We start from the raw sequence: 15,557 nt of genomic DNA on the forward strand, positions 1-15,557 counted from the left end.
TAGAAAAAAAAACAACATTCAATTATAAGCTGGAACAAAGAAGAGAAAACGGACAGTGAAAATCAATCACTTTCAAGAAAATGCATATTCTTAAAATCCTCCATCCACAAAAAGCTATACATCAGTGAAACCAATGAAATGATTACTTGCTTTCGGTTGAGTAAGATTAAAATAAAAAATGTACCTTAATTATATTGCGTAAAATCAATTTTTTCAGTTGGGTGCTTTCAAAACAAATTATGCTGACTACATAGTATGAAAATTTGCTTGTTAGCATTACATTTCAATACATTAATGAGACTCTGAATTTAAGACGTAATAACTAACGAAGATAGTATAACATAGCACGTATCTTTAGTTATTCGTTCTTTAATAATAGTTACATTTTGTTAAATATATCATGTGATATCACTCCTGTACTATCATGAATAATAATGGAATAAATTGTCACTTATATTTTGTTAGCGGTATAAACAGGAATAAATTGTAATGGGTATGGAGTTCATGGAACATTAAAACAGCCATCAGCTCGTCATCAACTTAAAAATAAGCTTCACTGTGGGTAGCACACGTCGAAAAGGCCTATTTGACAATTCTAACGAATTATTATCCAGTGACATCACGTCAATCAGTATTATTAGGAGGGAAAGTACCAATGTACTATATCCACAACATCAAGCCGCAAACGATTTCAGTCTTGAATCAACTTATGTTGAGCTGAAATATTAACACAGATTGGTCACTGAGTTGCATATACTGTGAGTTTTTGTTTAGTGTTTAGTAATATCACCAAAGAAACTGTTATGATGACTGTTTTATACTTTACAACAAATCTTATCGGCCAAAGAGAAAACAAATGAACAATTTAGTTTGATGTAACTGACCTTAGATCTTAATACAACTTTGAATTCTATTGGCTTAGAAAACAACACAGCATCTAAATAAAAAGTACTTTTTATTCTGATAACGTGTTTTAATAAATGCCTATCATTTTCATTCTAACAACCAATCTTCATTTGAAATAATGGATGAGTGGATAGGTTTATATTGAAAAAAATTTAGTACTCATCACCAAGAATTCAGTTGATATATGATTTCAATGTAATTCTCTCCTAGTTCTTTCAGTAAAACATGGTTAAGTTGTAATTACTACATAAACAAATGACAGTCTTAAATCCGATTCCCTGTTGTCTGTTATTGTAAAAATAAACGTTCACATTTACCAACCAAATAATGAAAAAAATACTCGACGTTTTACAGAATAGGGTTGTGTTTCTTTTTCAAAAAATTGTATTCCAACTGGCGTCTGTCAACAGTAGATATTTCTCTTGATTTTATATCCAAAAACTGTTTTTGATATTTAATTCATAGTGTAATTTATTTTGTATAATACAACTTGACTGTGTGGAATTCCCGTGAAATATTAACCACACATATAGTACATGAATATGTTCTATTGTAGTTAGGGGACAAATATAACATTTATATATGTAAAGAAGTCAACTATTTATAACTGACACAGAAAACATGAATTTCTCTGATAGATTTTCATAATACAATAAAATATTTCTCACGTTCATTTTATGGGAAGAATAGTTCCAAGTTGATTAACATTAATATATATGAAACATGACATATTTTATGTACAAGTTTCATGTTTCATTCAAACAAAATGTCAAAATTAATGAGTAAAAAACCGGGATTTTCTTTAAATGAATGAAATGTTAAAAATGAAGACAGTTTTTATTGGTATACGAATTTTGTATTATGGAATAAAACTATTGTGGTGTGTGCTACTGATTTCGAATGATATAAGTAGTATGTATCATCGAACGAAAGTGGATTGCCTGAAGATAAAAGGTTAAGAAGATCAAAGAAAAGAAAGCGAGAACAAAGAATGATTGGTACGGAAACGAGAGAACAATGAAGTCTGAGACGATTGATTGATATTTTCAAAAGGAATAGTCAAGTTTGAGACAACTGATTAACATTTCGCTGATAGTGTTTTTGCTGCATGGTTCTAAGATTTTACTTAGATGTTATGTAATTATATGTTCAAACACATTCGATTGTCCCCACTTGTGTTCTCCTCTACTACACTATTACATACAATATTGTTTATACAAAAATACCTGAGCAGAATAATGAGTAGTGTATCATTAAGAAAATATTATTTAGCAAAATTGGTTTCATGTTATGATTTTTCATAAGGGAAATACATTGTCTGATAAATACCTCATATAATAGAAATATAATGGCAGATATGTACTAGAAAAAATGAAATTATTATTATCAGGATGTAGTTTCATCATACAAAGCTTCATTCTTTATTAGAGCATATTAAAATAAGCTGGTATGTTATAATTGACCATGAAATACTTTTATAAGGTCTTACTATTCAAAATGTAGTTACTATTAATATCTTTGTGCACCATTTCAATAATGTTTCGAGTAGCTGTGTCTGATTATGTATTGGTCGAATGTCTGTGCTGAAAAACGGCCGAAAACTAGGCTTTGCAAATGACTAACGCTTTATTATCTGAATGTTTACGATCTGATTCCAACATGAGGTGAAATTTATTCGTGAATTACTAAAGTTGTTTTGTAGAGAACTTTGAACAACCCAATAGCATTGTTCATCATGAACTAAAGACAAGCAAAAAACATCCAAAAGCAAAAATTTTTCAATAGCTATTTTTAATTCTAGTCTGATATAGTTTACTTACCTATACAAATTCAGGATATTCCACTCTAGTGAAAACCACAATAAAATTAAAACACTGAGCCGAAACTTAGTGGCTCACGTCATAGCCTTCAATCGCTTCAGTGTATAGATCAATCATTATCGAATGATATCAATAAGTTCCAACTTAACTCATTAATCCATTACTTCCTAATGTAAATCAATTTACTAAAGATAGATACTGAATTGAATAAAAATGATCGTTTTTCTAGAATTTAAAGCCTTTATCCTACTAAACGACACTGAGAGCCAAAGAAAATGAAGCATTCAGTGAATACCATCTAACCAAGACAAATGTACTTGTGAAACATCCCTTCACTGTTGATTAAGTAAATGAACATCTTGATTATAGGTGAAAATAAATCTAAAATATTACTCTTTAGGTTTGAAATACGCGTTAGTAACGATATTATGTTGTAAATAGAATTCATTAACTTATAAAAATCATTTTATACATCATTGATATTACTTATTTTCTTTATTACATTAACAATTTACTAATGATAATTAGATTATTCACGTTTATTAAAACTTACTCGTTATATCATATGCTTAACTGTTTTATATTAATAACCAGAAAATTTTATTCTTTTTCACTCGATTTAACTATATAGATCAAGTAACTTTTAAAAGACTTGAAGATTATGAAGAATAGTTTCTATGATTCAATAAACATATCTGATAGGAGCAAATACCCTGGTACGGCCGAGAATGGGGAGAGTCCGCTCTCCCTCTCGAAATGATCTCACATGGTCACGCGTATACAGCCTCTGCCAAACAAGTCCTACTCACTGCCTTCTCGTGGCGGGGGTGTTGTTTTTTCGAAAGTGAAAGGACGAAAAAAGAGTGTCTGGTGCTTTAACCGGGTTGGTGGACACGGAAAGTTCACCTAGGTGAGTTGGAAAACCCTGATTCCAAACCAATGGTGCACATGGGCTCCAGTATCCTGAAGGAACAAATGGCGTATGAATCAATAGTTGGTCACCGGCTACCATGAAACTGCATCTCCTCACGATGCTCCACTACATTGTGGGTTAGACCTTTAGGTCAAAGGCTCCGGGTGTGGCCATCTAAGAAAACCACCTGCTTCGGTTTGGGCATCTGGGCAGTATCACAGCCCTCACACAAATCAAATGAGATTTGTGTGGCGCATATATATCTAGTGCCTCCTTGTATCAATATTTATAAAATAAAAAGATGGTGATTTCTTTTGAACAATTCTATATTGACTAATATATTAGTTGTTTAATTTTGCAATATGATTTTACAGACTCTTTAGAAACGGTACAGTAAAATTGGTGTAATCGGTGAAAGTGTATATATGATATTAAACTAGAGATGAATTCACTTTGATTATAAGAATATCTTGATCTATTCATTCATAGGATATTATTTAAGGTAGTTTTTTGAAAGATTATTGGATCTTATTTTTAAAAATCCTATTTTAATGCAAAACGCTTGAACATTTTCCTTTTACTATCTTATTTCCATCTGTATAAAATATATAGTAAAGTGTTGAATAAATCTATTCTAAATTGTTAATCTCATCTATTTTTACATTGTTGATATTCATGAATGAATTAAAAATTGTTTGCCGATGTGTAGAGTTTGGTTGTACTTTGGATGATGGTTAATAACGAAAAAGGAAAACAAACATCTTATTTGATACTCCATAGTTGAATAGATCTGTATCTATGTTGATGTTCATAATGGTGCATAAGTTCAGCACTCATGAATTCAGACGTAAGGACACTGTCCATTGGGATACAAACTTACTCATCTGAAGGGTTCATAAACGAGACAGGGAAGCTACACCGGACCCTACTGTAAGCCATTATCTAAATAAAGGGCGTTGTACAAGTCCAAATAATATTGAGATATCCGTTTAGTTTAATCATATACCTGAAGGAGCAGATCAATTCATCAGTTCTAACTAATAGCAACCTAAAATATTAACATTTACAAATAAAAGTAAACTTTCAAAACGTTGAATTCATGAACTACCTGGAATAATGGACTGGGATGAAGGTTTATGAAGCAAAGGGTTTACGGTTCCCGTATAAGCGTTAGCAAAGACATGTGTCTTTCCAGATTTTTATAACTACTGACTACTACAGTTAAAATCAACTGTACATTAGGTTAATAACTTAGTGGTGATCAATATCATGTTTATATCTGTTTTTTATGTTCAATAGAATTCTATCAAACAAATTTTAATTTGACCACTAGTTCGAGTGACTTGAATTCATCTGCACTGCTTTTGGATGTAAGATAGCCGGAGGTAGTCGACTAGAAACTTTGAGCTATACAGGCAGCCATTCCTATAGCTCAGTGGTAATGTTTCAGTTATTCGAAATTGGGTAACCCGGTATTGAATGCACTAGAAACAATCAGTTTCTACAAAACTTCCAGGTGAGTATTGCTAATGATTGTCAGTTGAAAAGAAAAAAAATATTGGGATTTCCTTTCGAATATCTCCGACTTCCTAGTGTAACTAATTATAATAAGCACATTTCATTTGCAGAACTGAAACTTTTTTATATTTTGGTTAAAAGGAATAAGAATTTCATAATGAATATTGAATATTTCCCAAATGTTTCTTAAATATGTAGACTTAATTTGAAAAGCATGTAGATCATAGTATCAAGTGTGAAACTCTGTAGGTAATATCCTAAAATACCTGATATCTTAATCAATAAAATTCTTTAGTTAGTTTTTTTTGTTTATTTAGTTTAGTTATCCAAAAATGTTTCTTTTGTTTATCAAAAAAACTCAACATGTCTAAACATACGTTCTATTTTTTCACTGAAATTCCTTTAGATGATTATCAAAACATGATCACCAGATACATTTACATCTTCCGTCTTTTTTTTCTCAGTTATACGTTTTTTAACATGGAAATAAGGAAAAATAATTAAGACAGTTAGTTAAATTACTTTTACAGTAGAATATAGAACTTAGTTTCTAAGATATGATTAAAAAATAACAATGTCAAAAATGAATGAAGGTATGATATTGTATAGTGATTTAATTTTTCTGAATTCTATTCACAATGAAATATGACATTAAATGAATGTTAGAAAGGGATTTTGTGGAGATTTTATAAATTTTATATCGTTGAGATCATGAGTCCATTGAAGCTAGACCACCATGAAAAACCTGAAAGTACTGGACGGCCGTTTCGTCCCATTAAGGGACTCCTCGGCGGTGCGCATCCACAGTCCCACCTGGCGAGATTCGAACCCAGGATCTACCAGTCTCGCGCCTGAGCACTTAACCTCTAGACCACTTAGCCGGTATCCAATGGTGTTAATGTTTAGCTTCAATCGACTCATGATTTCAAATATAAAAAACCATAAAAAACCCCTTCTGATAATATCACAAAATGATCATCTGAATAGGGTTAGTTCGTTTTTGACGTAATTATTTATTGACAAAGTAGAAATAGGAGGTATAGTGCTTTTCCGTACAACCTAGATACACTATTACTTTTGAATCATATCTCAAATATTTCCAACTCATATGTTTTTAGTGGTGTTAGCGTAAATGTTTTGTAGCATAGCCGTTTATTGATGTCAGTTAGAGTAGTTTCTTTAACCAATGAAAAAGTCGTAGATGCATTGATCTCGCTAAGTATATGATAAAATATTTTCATTTTTAATCCCCAATAGTGGGAGGAAATATTTTCTCGAGGTCGTCGATGCGCACTGTTGAGGAATCCCATAATAGGACGAAACGGCCAGTCCAGTGCTTTCAGGTTTTTCATAGTGGTCTAGCTTCAATTGACTCATGATTTCAACCATATAAAATTAAATGAATAGTTGTTTTTGTAGTGGTTGACTGTAATGTATAAAAAAATTGTTCAGATTTTCAGTAATATTGGAAAGTATTTAATTCATGTTTTCATCAATGTGAAAGATTTCTTTTTTGATTGATAAATTACTTATGATTGGGAAGTATCCAGACATTTAATTACTATTCAATTCTAAATCAAGTAAAAATTGTATGAAGCTGGATTGATTGCGAAAATTGAATTACAGTTAATTTACTCGTCTCAGGTAATCGACTATGATATTTGATTTAGTTCAGAAATTCTTCATCTTGATAGAATATGCTTTGGCAAGATTAAGTTAAACCAAATAACCTAAACTTTTTCTGGGTAGATGACACTTTATTATTGATTTTGTCTCTGAAATTATTATAGATATTCAGCATGTTAGCATGTCACCAGTAACCAAGAAAACTCGCTTCCACAACTTGGAGAAAGCTCACATAAATCGCTTTTAGTACCCTTTTTATTTTCAATGAAGTTATTTGTTCATATGCGATAGATATTACGATTTTTATTTAAGCAGTGTTTAGATAATTAAAGAGGGAGAGTAATATATAAAAGAAATTGATCAGTTAATATGTTAATGTAGAGTTTTCTTTTAGCATTTTGTTACTTGTTACGTAGATTCTCTTACAAGTTTTGATAACAAGTAATAATAACGTATTTTCATCATCCCATTGTGTAAAGAACATTGATTTCCCGACATTTTGCTACTTAGTACACATCAATTCTTTAGGTAGTAAATAACCTTTTCAGTTTAGCACAAGTCTATATACTTCGAGGAATAAATCGAACTAAATATGTAATACATGATCATAGTGAACGAGAAGACAGGTGACGACAACCGGTTGTATTTAAATACATAATTACAGAATATCGGAGAATTATGAAAACCATACGCTGAATATTTCATTTGCAAGTTTCCATCATTTGTCCTTCACATTCTGTATGATTCTTCCAGTTCATAATTCATCTCTATCCTCTTCAACTCGATCTTCTTAGCCTTCTGTTGCCAGGTTTTCCACTTCCGATTTGTGTTTCATACTACTTATGTCGACAAACACAAGTAGCATACACCACAATACCACTAGGTCTAAATCTGATGCAGTAGGATAAGAATTTTGTGCATGGTTATCTGTATTTGGTTCGGTGTCAATAAATGTGACCAAATAATCTGATTTCTATAAATTTTTACAATATATTTTTAAAAAAATCAAAATAAACTGTTAAGATAGATTACTCAAGTTGGTTGGATAGCTACACCTTCAAATAAAACGTACTATATCCAATCCAAAGTGTTCTGTAGACACATTTCTTTCGTGATTTACATAGAATTTTTTCTTTCATCCGGGTCGAAAAATTACTCGCACTGTAAATATGATAGTTTATAAATGTTGGTTTTCGCAAATACTCCCTGTACCTGTTCTTATCACAGATAGGTTTTGTTAATTCTTATGAAATAGTTATTACTGTAACAACAAACTTCTGTTAACAAGTTTTTATAATTCTACTTGTTAAGGGGCTTTCTATGATTTAAATGGAATTAAAAACCCTGAAACTGCTCTTTATTATTTGTTTCAACTTCTTCAGATAATATAATGAGGTTAAATGAATTTGTGAGTTGACTGTTGAAGTTTTGTTTTCAGATACATTTAATAGTATATTCAGGGAACAATTCGTAAAATAAAGCGTTAATATAGAAAAAAACATAAAATTCACTTCATATGTCAAACATGCATTTAGCTTGTCTAGCGTTACCTATGAGGTGAAAACATCTAACAGACCTTATTTCAAAAGTTCGTTGAATTTCTCTGAATTTCATAAATATTGGTAGAACTATATTGAGTTATCATTTGAACCATAGTTGCTGAAATATACCATGACTCACTAATAGATGGTTAATACTTTTATGTTTCACGATAACAGAAAACTAATGAGATCTAACTACTGATCATACACAGTTATACATATAGTTATACATAATGAACGCTCAAATTTTTTACACCCTAAAAAAAACTCTTTCAAAGCGAAAACAGTATCAGATCTAATAAACAAATGCAAATTTGAGAAAAGTACCGAATCGACTGATATTAAAATCATAAATAGTCAGCCATTCCTCTACAATTCGAGACAACATTCATTCTTTTGATGTTTTTTAAAATAATAAGCCTATCGTCCTAATTTTTTTTAAAGAAAAAGTAACAGCGTCTAAACATCAGTTTTGACAAAACGTTTTCTGTTAGATAAGTTGGTTGTAAATGCCGACTCTTTTATATTCACTGTTTCCTACCAGAGAACCAGGAAGCCTTAAGATGGTGCTTCATCCTAGTTTTGAACTCCTCAGCTGCACACACTTATGAGATCATGAGGGTTTCCATTTTGAAATGGTGTTATCATTGACTGACTTCTGTTCGAAAGAAATCGTGATCACTTAACTCCATTGTAGTGATTCAAAATCAATGCCGTCTTCATCAAACATAAAGTCGTTGATTTGATTTCTGATAATCTAAAGGAAGTTCATTATATTCACTTAGTATTGTTTGTTTGAATCTTCCCATTGATGTTTTAGGACTGCAACTGGTCAGTCTCTAATTGGCATATGTGCATACTGTGCGTATTGCCTCGATATTACCTTAATTCAAAAGCATTATAAACAAAAATGGATAGTGGCTAACTGCGGGATCAAGGATGCGCGTTTCGTCCTATTTGGGACTCGTCAGCTGGACGTGCCTGCATCTCAGAGTTGATTTTCACTCTGGGACTCGAACCCAGTACCTTTCGCTTCAAACGCCATCGCGTTAACCACTCCGGAAAGGTTCAAACAAACAATACTAGGTGAATTTAAACTTCACCCCATTGCACAAGCAAGTGGCTATCAGGACTCCATAGCTCAGTAGAAAACGCGATAGCGTTTGAAGCGAAAGGTACTTGGTTCGAGTCCCAGAGTGAACATCAACTCTTAGATGCAGGTACACCCAGATGACGAGTTCCAAATATGATGAAACGCGCGTCCTGGATTCCACTGCTAGCCACTATCCATATTTGAAGTTCATTACAGATTTTTTTGAAGCTTTATTACTAAATCAATCCAGCACTACTTGCTTTTCGACTGTTCTCAATCTGAAGGCATTCAGATATGAAGAATATATCCGTTTTTCATTTTATTTTTAGCTTTTGACTATAATAAAACAAATTTCTCATAAATATATGATTCAGCTCTATTTTACGAACATTTCAGCTCATATGATTAATCATGAATATGATGTAATAGTAATATGCAACAGTTAAATTTTCCCTTCTTCAATAAATATTTCACTGAATATAAAAACAATAAGTAATTGTTATGTGTTGTACTGATAGAAAGTCGTTAGTTATGAAATTTACTATGAAAAGCCATTGATCTTTTTCACATATTAGCACTAACAACCAAGCAATAATTACGAGTTATATTTGTGATTCGCTGATGTTATTAATTAAGGATTTTCGAGGACTGTTTTTTAATATGAAGCTTTATTTAAAAATTCACGTTCCCAAGCTAAGCATTCGTTTTTTATGATCTGTAAAGTTGAAGCTTAATAAAAATATGTGAGTTTGAAATGTCTATATAGAAACAGTTTTGTGTGTGAATTCTTCGTGGGTCATATTCGACAGACGAATAGTTATACATCTGATATAAAAACATCAGTAAATCGTTTGTGAAGTTTCTTTTTATCCAATAAAGAATAATTTATCAGAATTCAATGTGATACTGACATCCAATCGAAAAATTTAAACTTTAATACAGTACTTTGTTATCCCTCATCATCACTTTCAATGGTGATAAAATGTCTAGACATTTAAAAAATTGTTCAAGGAGATTTAGCAGACGTGGAAAACACTTAGCAAAACCTTGTAAGATTACCCTTAGAGTGGTTATTAGTTATATATATAAAGCAAACAGAACTCTGAGTTCTTTTATCACTTTATATTGTAGTATCCGTTTTGCTTAAATGTAATCCTATTTTTATGGGAAACTAGAATAAATAATCTAAACAACCACTACGAACTTTGAAAAATGATAAAATAAATTTTGATACTCATTCAACTTCATTATAGATATTTCTACAAAATGAAAAAATTGAATCTTCATAGTGATTAGTGTTAGAATAAATCCGAAACTGGTAAATTCCTATTTTTGTTTTTATACTTTGATTTTTTATCACCTCAGCTTGTAGCAAATCATAGAATAGATAGTTATCGTTATCTTTCTTAGTTTTCACTTACTTAAGATGAGAATCAAACCTGATAAATATTGAAAAAAACATATTCTGTACGCTTTTATGTTAAAGCTACAAGCAAAAACAAACTATTTAGCCATTTAGTTAACGGATTTTTAAGAAGATTTCAGTAATTTTATAGTTGAAATCACAAGTCAATTGAAGCTAGATCACTACGGAAAACCTGGAAGCACTGGACGTCGGCTTCGTCCTATTTTGAATGTGTACTGCTGAGGAGCCCCACAATAGGACCAAACGGGCGTCCAATGCTTTCAGATTTTCCATCGTGGTCTAGCTTCAATTGACTCATGATTTCAACTATAAAATATTTAAATCCTCGAAGTGAGTCTGATATGATTTAAAGCAAACACCATACATGATAGTTTTACAAAAACTTCAATGGATCGTGATAATTATTTACAGGTCACCATAGGTAACTATGAGTTTCACTAGTTCATAATTAAGCAGTTCATTGGTCTTTCAGAAATAGTGACATTTGCAGGTTATTCAGACTTTTTTTGAAGAATAGGTTAATAATTGTTAATATCCAAGAAACAAGTTAAATAATCTAAAAACAATGGTCTTGATGAAGTTACAGCTTGTAAACTTTATTTCTTACTAATTTCGTTATTAACTGGATATCAATAGATTTCCCCAAAGTTATACGAAACAATAATCAACATTCTCGAAATCATGTCATCAAAAAAATAAAACTGATGAAAAAAAATGTATGAAAACTTGGTTGAAATTATTTGATAGATGTCAGAAGAGATAATATTCACTAATATAGTTCTGGATCTTGCATAGATCATGACTGTACTCAAACTTCTTAGATGTATCTCACTGATAAAATCCTCATGACATAGAATCTATTTCTAAAATATTCTGTTTATTAATTTTAACAGTTTATCAATATTGAATTATCTGTACTTCATCACCACAAACTTCGGATTCCACAAGATTATGGTGACATTTCTTTTACTTGTTAAACATAAAAGAAACTCCAATGAAAAACAAAATAATCAATGTTTTCTGAAAATAAAAATAAAGTTTTCCTTTACATTTTTCTACAAGTAAATAAAAGATTAAAAAGAACTTTGAGTTATTCAAATTGTTTTCTAAGCCAATATTTCTTAAAACTGGTTGTTTTCTATAACATGATTGATTCAGCTTATTATCGCTTGAACTAATCTTCCTAAACTTATTTTTTTATCGGTCAGTGTGTATATGTAGAAATAAAAGAAATAAGACGATCTTCCGACTTTCTTTATGAGTCCAACGTAGTTCGCAATAATTTTCTCATTAGTATTCATGTATCAAAACTCAGTTTGCCCAGTCCATATTAATTAACATCTGGATCTTTCATGATAATATAAGTATTTTTTAAAATATTCACACAGCTTCCATGTTATTTTTGTGCACAACCACTAATTTGTCAACAAAACGTGGAAGCAATATAAGCTATCCTTTTATACGCATAAGTAGATTCGATGGATAAATTAATCAGCTAGTCCTGATTGAGTGATGCTGACAACACATAATGCATTTCTCACGTACACAATACTCGGATGCAATTAACTCTTTGTCAACATTCCAAAATATTATAAGAAAACTACAACGACATTTTCCGCTTAATAATTCATTTAGTGACTGGAAATAAAGATCACTGTTTGATTTTTGTCCAAGATATAAACGTCACTTCCTTAGACCAGATAGGCTAATCACTGTGATACAAGAGATAATTATGAAAGATGATGTAGTCAGTAGGCTTGATATAATGACGTTAATTTATTTTAGTATTAGATATGTAAAGCTACTAAGTAGCCTGGTATTTTTTATGGAAAGTAAATCTTCTGTTAAGCAAATATTGTACCAACGAAGTAGCTCTCGGCAAACATTTCTTTATCCCCACACATATGATGCCTACTTTGTCTTTACCAAATATCTAGTTTTAATAACATTGTAATTATCCTTGTATCTACCTTGTAGTGAATATAATTTTTGCTTATCGTCTAGGAATTACAATATTCTAGATATGAAACATTTTAATTCTTACCGCTAAACATAACATTTCCATTCATTATTAAATGTACGTGAAAAATAAAAAAAATAGGTAAGTCTCAACAGATTTAGATTAATGTGGTTTTTGAGTAGGCTGATATTACAGATTTTAGTAACATATCATTTTTCTTATCTGATAAAATAACTGAAATAATGCTTACTCTTACATAATGAATTTTCAGGTTTTTTCACACATCCTGTTTACATGCAGAATATTTTATTTTCTAATAATGAGTTTCAGAAATCTCTGTCTCATCAGCAAAAATGGATAGTGGCTAGCAGTGGAATGCAGGATGTACGTTTCGTCCTATTTAAGGCTCGTCACTTGGATGCACCTGCATCCCAGAGTTGATGTTTACTCCAGGACTCGAACCCAGCACCGTTAGCTTAAAACGCTATCGCGTTTTCCACTGAGCTATGGAGTCCTGATAGCCACTTACTTGTGCATCTTGGATTCCACTGTTAGCCACAATCCATCTTTGCTTATAATGCTTGTGAATTAGGGCTATATCGAGGCAATACGCACAGTATGCACATGTGCCAATTACAGACTGATCAATTGCAGTCCTTAACATCAATAGGGAGATTCAACTTAGCAATACCATGTGAATTTATCTGTTCCATATATTTTGTACCATATATCTGTAAATCTTATATGCAAGATACTTGACTGGGATTTATTTCATCAAATTAAAAAACATCAAATATGGGATAAATTTCTTCCGACTTTAAATTAGAAAAGTAACTACATTAAAATAAGTCGTAAAAGCTGGATTAATTCATACACTTCATCCCAATTAACTATTCCCTTAAAGAGTAATCATTCACTGTGTTAACATTATTCTCAATAAATAAGATGGTAGTAAAGTTATTTGAAATACCATATTTATGATGAAGCATCTTACTAAAGAAAAATAGCTGTTGAATCTAGTCATTTTAAAGGTACATTTAATGAAAAAGTAACACTTTTGTTAAAAGAAATGATATTATCATATATAATAACTTTCGTCTAAATTAGACCGAATAGTTTCACAGTATTTGGGCATCGAGTTGATGTAAGACATCAAATAGGAATAATATATCTGTAAAATCTCAGGCGAATGAATTTGAAGTAAGCTTGGACCAGATTGCCAGGCGAAACGTTGGATTTACTTCAAATTCATTCGCTGATATTTTACAAATATATTCTTCCTATTGAATGATATTATTATCTATAATTTTCACTTCTATTATCCAAACATTTCAGTAGTGTATTATTCTTTTACATTTGTAACATATACTCATGTTTACTGAAGAATTAATCATAGAAGAAATCAATTCACTTTTGTAAACTATTATCCTATTTATTATATCTTCAGTAAACTAAACAAAATATTTCTTAAGGTAAAACAAAATTCTTATTAAATTTTAAAACTACTAAACTGTTATATCTCGTGGAGATTTATGAATGGTAACTTTGAGGACTATTTATGGACCAATGTGATATGTATATTTCCTATTGTATAATTGTTAAGTAGCTAAACTATTCATATTCGTTTCCGTCTTATTATGAGCCTTATTTTGACCTACACTATTATTATATGATTTACCATTCTTGAGTTATCCCCAGTCTATTGATTACTGTTCCCCCTATTCACAGCCACATTTAGCCAAATCTTGTACAAATGTTATTTTCTATTTTATGGTACGATGTGCTCAGCTTGTTTAGTATATAAACCCAGTGTGCTTGTGGACAATGATTCATATTGCAGAGGCTATTAATGGTGTTCTGGACTTAACTGGCTGGGCTAGGCAGAAAGCAGGACTGATAAGTGCTCAAGACTGCTCATACGGATTTTGTGTATCATAGCTGTGATCGATAATTCGCTCCTATCTGATTGGCGGGGATCAGCACGTTCATATTCCAAACAGGGCACGCACGCACTCAAGCAATCGATACAACAACTGAAACTTTGAAATAACATTCCTTCTACTTGTCTTCTGTCTTCTGATTTTGCGGCTTGAGAGGGTTCTAGCGTTCTAGTGCTAAAGTAATACGCGATGTACTAAGAATCTAACTTCAAGATATAACATAAACATTTTGAATGTAAAGCATAAACTGACTTATTTTAATATAATAAATAAATCAAAAAGACGAAATTCAATAAAGAACCTTTTTTTGTTTCTAGTCAAATCATTTTATAAACTGAGAAATCACATATTTATGATCAATTAAAACTTATTTTTTTAATATTATTGTTTTCCATATTAATTTTATATAATATATCAAAAGCTTAGTCTATTATCTAAGTCATAGTGATTCTAGTATCTGTATAATCGATTAGAAAAGTAGGAATAATTTGAGAATGCAATCTAGTTATAGATAAGGTTAACCATTTTTATTATCTGTATATGTTAAAGGCTTTTTTCAATGAGTTTAATAATAATGAATTAAATGATAAATGTCAAAAGATAATGAAACCATACATATAAATACATGTGGTCCATAATGTTTAATTATAAATGACATTTACATGTCAATAGTTCTGTACTCATATGAATCACGAAAACTATCAAACTTTTGTTTGTCAAGGATTTTATATCGTCAGTTCCATTAAGTTGAATTAACTGGTTCTTACTGATGATATGTTTCGACAACTAATATAATATTTATATATGTACATAT

The 15,557-nt window shown here is 30.9% G+C and overlaps 1 non-coding gene across 1 annotated transcript; it reads right to left on the bottom strand.

Moving 5' to 3' along the window:
- Positions 1 to 13,247: 13,247 nt before the first annotated feature.
- On the bottom strand, positions 13,248 to 13,316 carry Smp_tRNA_00527_Pseudo_TTT.1.1. The gene has a single exon. It is a non-coding gene (tRNA).
- Positions 13,317 to 15,557: the final 2,241 nt, after the last annotated feature.

Source organism: Schistosoma mansoni, chromosome 1 (assembly GCF_000237925.1).
Source record: "Schistosoma mansoni strain Puerto Rico chromosome 1, complete genome".
NCBI lineage: Eukaryota > Metazoa > Platyhelminthes > Trematoda > Strigeidida > Schistosomatidae > Schistosoma > Schistosoma mansoni.